Raw genomic sequence first — 9,266 nt, 5'->3', positions numbered from 1 at the left:
CTAGTATTCACCCCCCCCCCCCCACTTCACGTAGAAAAGTAGTATGGCGGGCGGGAAAGGTTGCCTGCCATGCTGATGTCTCAATATACAATACAGGGCTTTGGGTTGCTTTAAAAAGGGAAACATGCAGAATTCTTCCAAGCTCGCTGTGCGGCTTCCTAATCAATGCACGTGGGTCTCGCTATCCAAATGCTTGTTATACAAAAATCCTTTTATCCAAACACTATGAATTAGTACCCGAACCCATGCTACCCACACTGCAGGTTCAGATATCCCAACAACCAGATCTGTTTGTAGTACTGTGGATAAGCAGCTTTCAATAAGCCTGCCTTTTTGTGTTTTGCTGGTCCACGGCAGCCGTTTTTCCAGAGGGGGAGGCAAGGGAAGATACAAGACAAATAAGGAGCATTTTTTTCCTTGTTTGCTTTTTGCAGAGTATTAGAGCAATTTCCAGTGTTTTCTCAGGGCTGGTCCCCCCCCCCCTTCATTTTGGAGTAAAGATTCTGTGGTCAGGAACGCGTTAGAAATTTCCCTAAATGAGTCAATGGAAATCTTGTTAGGCGAACGCTCGCCTAACAAAATGATGTCTTGAGAACGCACTGTGTCTGAACACAGTACCTGTAATGTACAAGTAGCACACAGGATACATCTGTGTTGTGAGGGTATAATACCACAATGCACAATGCCATGGGGGTAGAAATCCTCTGTACTAAATCTCTATAGTTCTGGGTGCCACATTTTAAGTCGAAACAATAAAAGATTGAAAGAGCTGGATACGTTTAACCTGCAGAAGAGAAAATCAGTGGGAGGCATATTTATTTCTCTATCTCAAGCATAGCAAGTGTGATGTGTTGTGACCCAGGGATTGTGACCCAAATCTCATCATCCCCAGCTAGACATGGCCAATGGTCAGGTATAATGGGAGATTGCAGAGCTGGAAAGGGTTCAGAAAAGGGAAAAAGGGAAAAGGCGGATCTACACGGATCCTCGTGAATTCATATAGACCCCAGAAAAGGACAGCCAAAATGATCAAGGGGTTGGAGCGACTCTCTTGTGAGGAAAGGTTGCACTTCTTGGGGAATTTAAGTTTAGGAAAAAGATGAGTAAGAGGCACTGCTGGGAGTTTATAGAATTATTCCTAGCACAGAGAAAATAGATAGAGAAAACTTTTCCCATCTCTCATAACATAAGAACTTGTGGATATCCCATGAAGCTGAACGTTAGAAGATTCAGGAAAAATAGAGTACTTCTTTATGCAGCACATAGTTAAAGGGCTCGTCCACACTTCTGCTTGTCCCTTGCATAGAAAGTACAGGTCTGAGCAGTTTTCTGCTTGCCCCATGCTTTCTAATTTTTTAATTGAATTTTTTTTCATCATACAATGCAATAAAATAACGACAATGAAACAAAGAAAGATCAAAGAAAGTACAAAGCCCTCTTAAACAGCAGGGGTTGGACCCTCCCAACTCTCACTTGGGAGCTTTCTTATCTTCTCCCAGCCTCCCAATCTGGGAGATCTTCCCTCCTTTTATTCACACAGGTTCCTTCACCAGCCATCCATCACTTTAATGAGTGTACAGTTCCCTCAATGGCCCAGAGTAGAGAGGACACAAAACGAAATGAAAACAAAGCAGGGGAAAAAGAGAGAAGATAAAAATAATGAAAGGAGAAAATAAAAAAGGGAAAAGAGAAATAAAAAACAGGTTCCCATTTTCCATCTGTCAGTTACATACAAAACGATTATTCAAAATATCCACTCTTAGCATGACATCCAGCTGTTCTTCTGCTAAGCAATATTTTCCAATCTTAAGATCCAAATGTCTGAAATTCATTCATTTTCCATTCCATACAAAAGTCTAAAAGGAGTTCTGTGTTCATATGTTAAAATAACATTCCATAGTTATTCACTTATTGATATTCATTAATTCACACCCAGTTCCATATCTTCTGATCCCATTTCCTGTTCTATTTGCTGTGATTTCCCAAACTTTTTTAAAAAATAAAAAAAATCTTCCATTTCTGCTTCTTCCATTCTTTTTCCAAGAACGGGCAGCTTTTTCCTCTGAACTGACTACAAATTATCTCTTGATCTCTCTGTCCATGACTTCCTTCCACTCCTCCAACACCATATCTCTGCCATTTAGCTATTTCATTCCTTTAGACATGTTTGCAAAGGATTTCTCCATTTCATCATCTACTGCATCCCAACTTCCCTGGGATTCCTTCTCCAGGAGTTTTTGTCCAATGTGTGTCAGTAAGAAGTCTAAGGCTGTGCAGACCTGCACATGGAAAGAGTGGAAGAAAAATAAGTGCATATAAGCCTAAAGAGCAGGTTTTCACCTGGGGAAAAGTGGCGAGACAAGCAACCGTGTGTTCAAGCCCTAAGTTTGAGACTTTCTTTTGTTACTCCTCAATGACTGCTATTTCGTCCATTTACGGTACTCAGTTAGCTGGAGCAAGGGTACCTATCAAGATTTGGGGAGATGCATAAAGTCAGAACTCACTACAGGTGACAAAGCATCCCCTCCCTTCTTGTGTTCTAGCCCAGACTTGCTGGGGGTTTAGGTCAAGGGGTGAGGCTACGCACTTGTGTAATGTAATCAGGGCAAGAGTGTAATTTTTCACAATAATTAGTTGGGCTAGTTTTTGTGAATGTGAGTAGTGTAATCTCTGCGTTTGGTATGTCACACTGCGGTTTTCTGATTTTGTGTTCCCTCTATGTGGAGGGGTTGCAAAGTGATTCCCTCAAACCTTCAAGTTATCTGTGTCCGTTCCCTTCTCCCTCAGACACTTAAAAGGAACTTAAGGGTTGAGGCATCTTGATGAGTAATTCAGGATTGTTTCTGTGAAGAGATTAGACACTTCTCCTCAGAACAGACAGTGATGTGGTCAAGCTGGGCACAGATATGGGAGCAGTGCTCTAGGTGTAGAGTCCCCCCCACCTTTTTCCTCCCCCCCCCCACCATGGAGGTGCTAGAATTTCAGAATCAACATGTTTCTCTTTAGAGAGCTGTTTGTCCCTCCCCAAGGCTTGGAGCACCCTCAGAAAGGTGCTGCATTTTTGACTGACTCCCGTTGGGCCCTTCCGCTGCAGTGACAGACTTCCACAATGTTGGGCGTGCCTGATTCAAAACATTGTCTTCCCCTTCCTAGTTTCCCTCCTCCTAGGGATAACTTATTTATTTAATAAAATTTATATAAAGGTAAAGGGACCCCTGACCATTAGGTCCAGTCGTGGACGACTCTGGGGTTGCGGCGCTCATCTCGCTTTATTGGCCGAGGGAGGCGGCGTACAGCTTCCGGGTCATGTGGCCAGCATGACTAAGCAGCTTCTGGCGAACCAGAGTAGCGCACGGAAACGCCGTTTACCTTCCCGCCGGAATGGTACCTATTTATCTACTTGCACTTTGACATGCTTTCGAACTGCTAGGTTGGCAGCAGCAGGGACTGAGCAACGGGAGCTCACCCCGTCACGGGGATTCGAACCGCCGACCTTCTGATCAGCAAGTCCTAGGCTCTGTGGTTTAACGCACAGCGCCACCCGCATCCCAATAAAATTTATATACGCTTCATCATAAGAAAAAAACCTCAAAGCAGTTTACAAAAAAATAGAGGCATGTATAAGGGCAAGTTGGTTCTTCTAAAGAGCTTCAGTTTGAAAGTAATTCATTTTTCCTCATGAGTTCATGAAGAGTTTAGAGGTTCCCCAAGAGGATGGATTGGAATTACCCTCCTACATGAAACTACAGGATGGATTTGCCCTTTTTCTAGTTTCAAATTAGGCTTCTTTCGCTATTGAAAAGGTATTGTTATGAGTTTGTGGTGTTAAGCTGGGTTCCAGACCCTGTGTGTGTGTGTGTGTGTGTGTGTGTGTGTGTGTGTGTGTTAGTTAAGCCAGTTGTCAGACTCCTCTAAGCTCTCGATCTAAAAAGTGATAGAAGCTAATCAAGCCAGGCTAGCATCCTGCTGAAGTTTAAGAGCAGAGGAAGGGGCTCTGTTGGAGACAGGCAAATGGGAGGTGCCCCTCGCTGAACTTGCAGACAGTGGAAGAGACAAAAGCCAGAGTTTTAGAATGGAGTTGGAAGGACTGTGATGTGAACTGGAAGGAAAACAGCAAGAAGAGAGAGAGAGAGAGAGAGAGAGAGAGAGAGAGAGAGAGAGAACCTGCTGGAGCTCTGCTTGAATCCAAGGCTGTGGTTATGAGAGAAATAAGACCCTTTTTGGATGCTGATGCTGTGAGACCCTCCATCACCACATTCTTTGCTGTGCCTCGTTCCCCAAAGGAAATCTGGAGACAGATGAATGCCAACAATGAATCTAGTGACATGAGAACCATGGAACTGGCCCCTTCTGCCATATCTTCTCAGTTAAGATCCTCAACCAGACCTCTTGCACCAGACAGCTCTTTCACCTGGAGGCTGACTTCACTAGTTTTTTTATGGCAGGTCCTTCTTTGTAAATAATTTTTTATTAGTTTTTCACAGTTACATTTTTACAAATAAAAACAAATACCTTATCACAAATTTTCTCTTTTAAGATTCTTTAAATCTCTGGACTTCATTCCATATCCTCTTCTGGTTCCTTATATTAACCAATTTCTTCTGCATATCCATTATTATCCCATTATTATCTCCCTTAATTTTACCTAATTTTCTACTAGTTGCAAGTGTTATTTAAAAGCCTGCCAATGTATCAACTTGTTTACAGTATTCTTGCACATAAACAATAAACGATTCCCACTCTTTTTTAAATTTCTCGTTATCGTAGTCTCTGTGCTTTGCCATTTATTTTGCCATTTCTGAATAGTCCATTAGCTTGATCTGCCATTCTTCTTTTGTCGGTTTCTTTTCTTCCTTCCATCTTTGGGCTAGCAGTATTTGGGTGGCTGTTGTAGCATACATAAATATTTTCTTCTGTTCCTTAGGTACTTCAGTTCCTATCAATTCTAATTAAAAAGCTTCTGGTTTTTTAACAAAAGTTGTTCTAAACATTTTCTTCAGTTCATCACAGATCATTTCCCAGAAGCTTTTAATAACCTGACATTCTCACCACCTATGATAGAATATACCCTCCTTTTCTCTGCATTTCCAACACTTGTTAGAACTTGTTCTATATATTTTAGCAAGTTTCACCGGAGTTACCGGTAAGTACCATCAGTACATCATTTTCATATAGTTCTCTTTAAGTGAGAAACATGCAGTAAATTTCAAGTCCATTCTTCAAAGCCTTTTCCAATCACTCATTCGTATATTGTGTCCCAAATCCTTTGCCCATTTTATCATTACACACTTAACCTCTTCCTCTTTGATTTCCCATTCCAACAACAAATTATACATTTTCGACAGTAATTTTGTACAGTATTATCTTCTACAATTTCTCTTTGAAATCTTGATATTGTGTAGCTAAAACCTTTCTTTTTATCATTTTTAAATTTTTCATTTATTTGAAGATACTGTAACCAATCTGTTAAAAGGTAAAGGTAAAGGTACCCCTGCCCATATGGGCCAGTCTTGACAGACTCTGGGGTTGTGCGCCCATCTCACTCAAGAGGCCAGGGGCCAGCGCTGTCCGGAGACACTTCTGGGTCACGTGGCCAGCGTGACATCGCTGCTCTGGCGAGCCAGAGCCGCAAACGGAAACGCCGTTTACCTTCCCGCTGGTAAGCGGTCCCTATTTATCTACTTGCACCCGGAGGTGCTTTCGAACTGCTAGGTTGGCAGGCGCTGGGACCGAACAGCGGGAGCGCACCCCGCCGCAGGGATTCGAACCGCGACCTTTCGATCGGCAAGTCCTAGGCGCTGAGGCTTTAACCCACAGCGCCACCTGCGTCCCCCAACCAATCTGTTACCTTCTCTCTAATTTCCTCAAATTCTTTTAACTTTAATTAGTTGTCCACTTCTGTTAACAGCTCTCTGTATGTTGGCCATTTAGTCCTCATATTTACCCTTTTTAAAGATATTGCTTCTACTGGGGATATCCACCATGTTTTTTTTGTTTTTGTTTCGTTTTGTTTGCTATATCTTTCCCGTACCTTAAAAATCACATTTCTTATTATATGATTATGAAATCCTTTGTGGACTTTTGCTTTCTAATACCATAAATACGCATGCCAAAAAGAGGCTCCTCATGAGGCTGGAGGAACATCGCCTGGCTGTGAGTGTGAAGGCCGCTCCCTGTAAGGCCTTTTCCACCTGGCCTAGGAGGGTGGGGCCCACACTCACCAGCCCTACTGAAGAGGCTCCTCATGAGTCCGGAGGAACATCACATGGCTATTGATTTATTGATTTAATGCTGTACACTGCTTTGAGGTTTTTTATTAAAAATATAAAGCGGTATAGAAATTAAATAAGTAAGTAAGTAAGCAAAAACCAAATCTATTATCATGCCCTTCCAAGTCTAACAAGTATGTATTCTCTAATTTGATCCAATCCCGAATCCAGGAAATGCAGGTTGCCTCAAAGTATAATTTTAAATCTGGTAGAGAGAAACCTCCTCTGTCTTTAATGTCAGTAAGAAGTTTCTATTTTATTCTTGGTTTCTTCCCTTTCTAGATAAATCTTATAATAGCCTTTTGCCATTCTCTGAGATGCTTTTATGACAGGTCCTTAATGCCTTGCTGGCTTACAGAAGGGCATCAACCAGTCATAATTACAGCACCTCCTGAACAGCTTACCTGCCTTGGTGTTCCCAGTCTGAAGTGGATCTTACCTTACACAGTATTCATTATTTTATTCAGTTTCTTCAGGGAGGGATAAATAAGGGGCCTGGATCTGTTGTCTTGTCATCTGATGTTTAAACATTTCCTTGAGGGGGTTGTGTTGAGAGCGTCAATAACCATATGGATGGGGTAATTCGATACAGGAATGTGCCTTATATCAACTCAGACCAAAAGACTAATTTTTTTTCTAATTGGAAGTATATATAATTATACCTAACTGAAAGTGTAGTGCTCCATAAGTGGACATATTCAAGATTCTGTGCTATTCACTAAAGGGGTTAAGCAAAGTCAGATTTTACTTCCTGTTTGTCCAATTTGTGTGAGAATGATACAGTTGAGCTTTTATCATCTCCTACTTGGCATGCTCTCAAATGAGCCATAAAAGCATTTATGTGTTGTTTTGTGCAGGTGAGGCTGTTTATGCTTCCCAGACAAAAGGGGGCTTGAGCTGATTGTTGGGAGGCATTTTCTGAATATGGTCCAAAACAACTCCTTACGGAGAATATGCCAAAGTTTGTTTCCTTGTTCCTACCCAGTACATTGGTGTAGAGAGAAGGCAGCTGGCTTGTCATGCAACAACCATGCATTTGTGAGTGTCCAAGAGCCTGAACTTTGTGTGTAAAAGTAAAAGATAAAAACCATCACCACCTGTGAGCGGGAGAGCCTCAATCTAATGAACTGGCTGCCTGCCTGTGGGAAGACCTTCAGATAATAAGTACACAGCAAGTGCAGCATCTGATATAGGTGTTTGAAGGCTAGATTGGATTTAGAATTGCTATTAGGGTAATGATGTAGTTAAAGAAAGAATGGCTGATGAGTTAAAAACAACTGAAATTCATTAAATTTACATAAATGTTCATATAAATAAACAGAATTTAAAAGAAATTTGAAAAGGAGGCTAGGATACTTTCATAACTAAGTAAAAGGCAAGTATTAAGCCTGATCTTTATTGTTGCAACAGGTTTCAACTTCTAAGCATGAAAGAAGAAGCCCTGAACAAAAGAAAGCAACTTCTTTTAAAAAGTTCCATTTCCCCCATCATACTCTCCCCCAAAGGTGTATTACAAATGTCATGCCATGTCACAAAAAACAGTGTTGTGATAGACTGATATTTGAGTCTCTGACTTGTCACCTGTCAGTCAAGCTAGCATTTACGTTTACGGTACTTTGATATTACAATTGTGTTAGTTTGATTCACTCAGTCTCTTGTCCAAATAGCCCCTTTTTGTAAGTCATCTTTCTTTATTTTGTTAGGTTAGGTTTTGCCCATTGACAGTTTTCAGGGAGAGGTCCAAGTATGAGTATGTGCTGTTGTGCTTCAGGGATTATGACTTCCCCTCACTTTACCAGCACTACTGCTTGGGACCACTTTATTTATGTCTTTGAGATTCTTGTTGTACAAATAAAACAATTTATTCAAACATTTACAGTGCTTTTCTATTGATTTCCATTCACAGAATAGGGTTCATAGGTTTAATTGATGACTTCCACTAGGTGTGTGTCTCCATTTTGCCCCCCACTGTTTGATGGATGAGGTGTTGACAAACTATTCTGAAGTGGAAACAAAAAAAATTCCTTCCAGTAGCACCTTAAAGACCAACTAAATTAGTTCTTGGTATGAGCTTTCGTGTGCATGCACACTTCTTCAGATACACAGATTCTGAAGTGGGTTTGCAGAGCTGCTACTCTGCAAGGGGATTTAAAATTTTAAGGGCTTCAGTGTTCTGATTGGATGGCTGTCAAAGGAGGAGGGATTTGATTGGTCAGTTTTCGGGGCTATGTTGATAATGGAGTTGTTAAGCCTTATTTCTGTGTGTTGGTGTGAATGCACTCAGGTGTGTGTATTTTATGAAGAGGTGCATTTATGCACATGCACCTAATTTGTCCATAACTATGTTAGATCCAAATTTTTCTGAGAAGGGTTGAAATATGAAGTACAGTGGTACCTCGGGTTACAGACACTTCAGGTTACATACTCTGCTAACCCAGAAATAGTACCTCTGGTTAAGAACTTTGCTTCAGGATGAGAACAGAAATCATGTGGCGGAGGCAGTGGGAGGCCCCATTAGCTAAAGTGGTACCTCAGGTTCAGAACAGTTTCAGGTTAAGAACAGACCTCCGGAATGAATTAAGTTCTTAACCCGAGATGCCAGTATATGCAAAAGAGAATAGTTACAGAGAACAAGCAGGCATGCAAACACCCTCAGCACAAAAATTTAAATAGGAAGGTTGTACATTGTAAAACTCTTCATAAAGTGTTTTTATTGTATAAGGAGTAGGAAGAGAAAGACAGTCATAACACCCCTTAGCAGTGGATGTAATGTGTTTTCTTTCCAAGCTGGCATCATGAATCTGTTTTTCTATTCCAAGGGGTTTTGCAAAACTGTTTATTTAGTATTCAGTAACAGATGGAGAAACTACGTATTTCTCTTCTGTCCAAAAGTGGATCAACATCCTGGGACAGCTCTTGCACTCTGATCCAAAGCAAATGTACTTAACAAGGCCTGTTAAGAAGAGCCCTGTTGGGCCAGAGGAAGAGTCCAACTAG

Source organism: Podarcis gaigeae, assembly GCF_964106915.1.
Source record: "Podarcis gaigeae genome assembly, chromosome: Z".
NCBI classification, from domain to species: Eukaryota; Metazoa; Chordata; class Lepidosauria; order Squamata; family Lacertidae; genus Podarcis; species Podarcis gaigeae.
The sequence above is the reverse complement of the archived record's forward strand: the minus strand, read 5'-3'. Positions refer to the sequence as shown.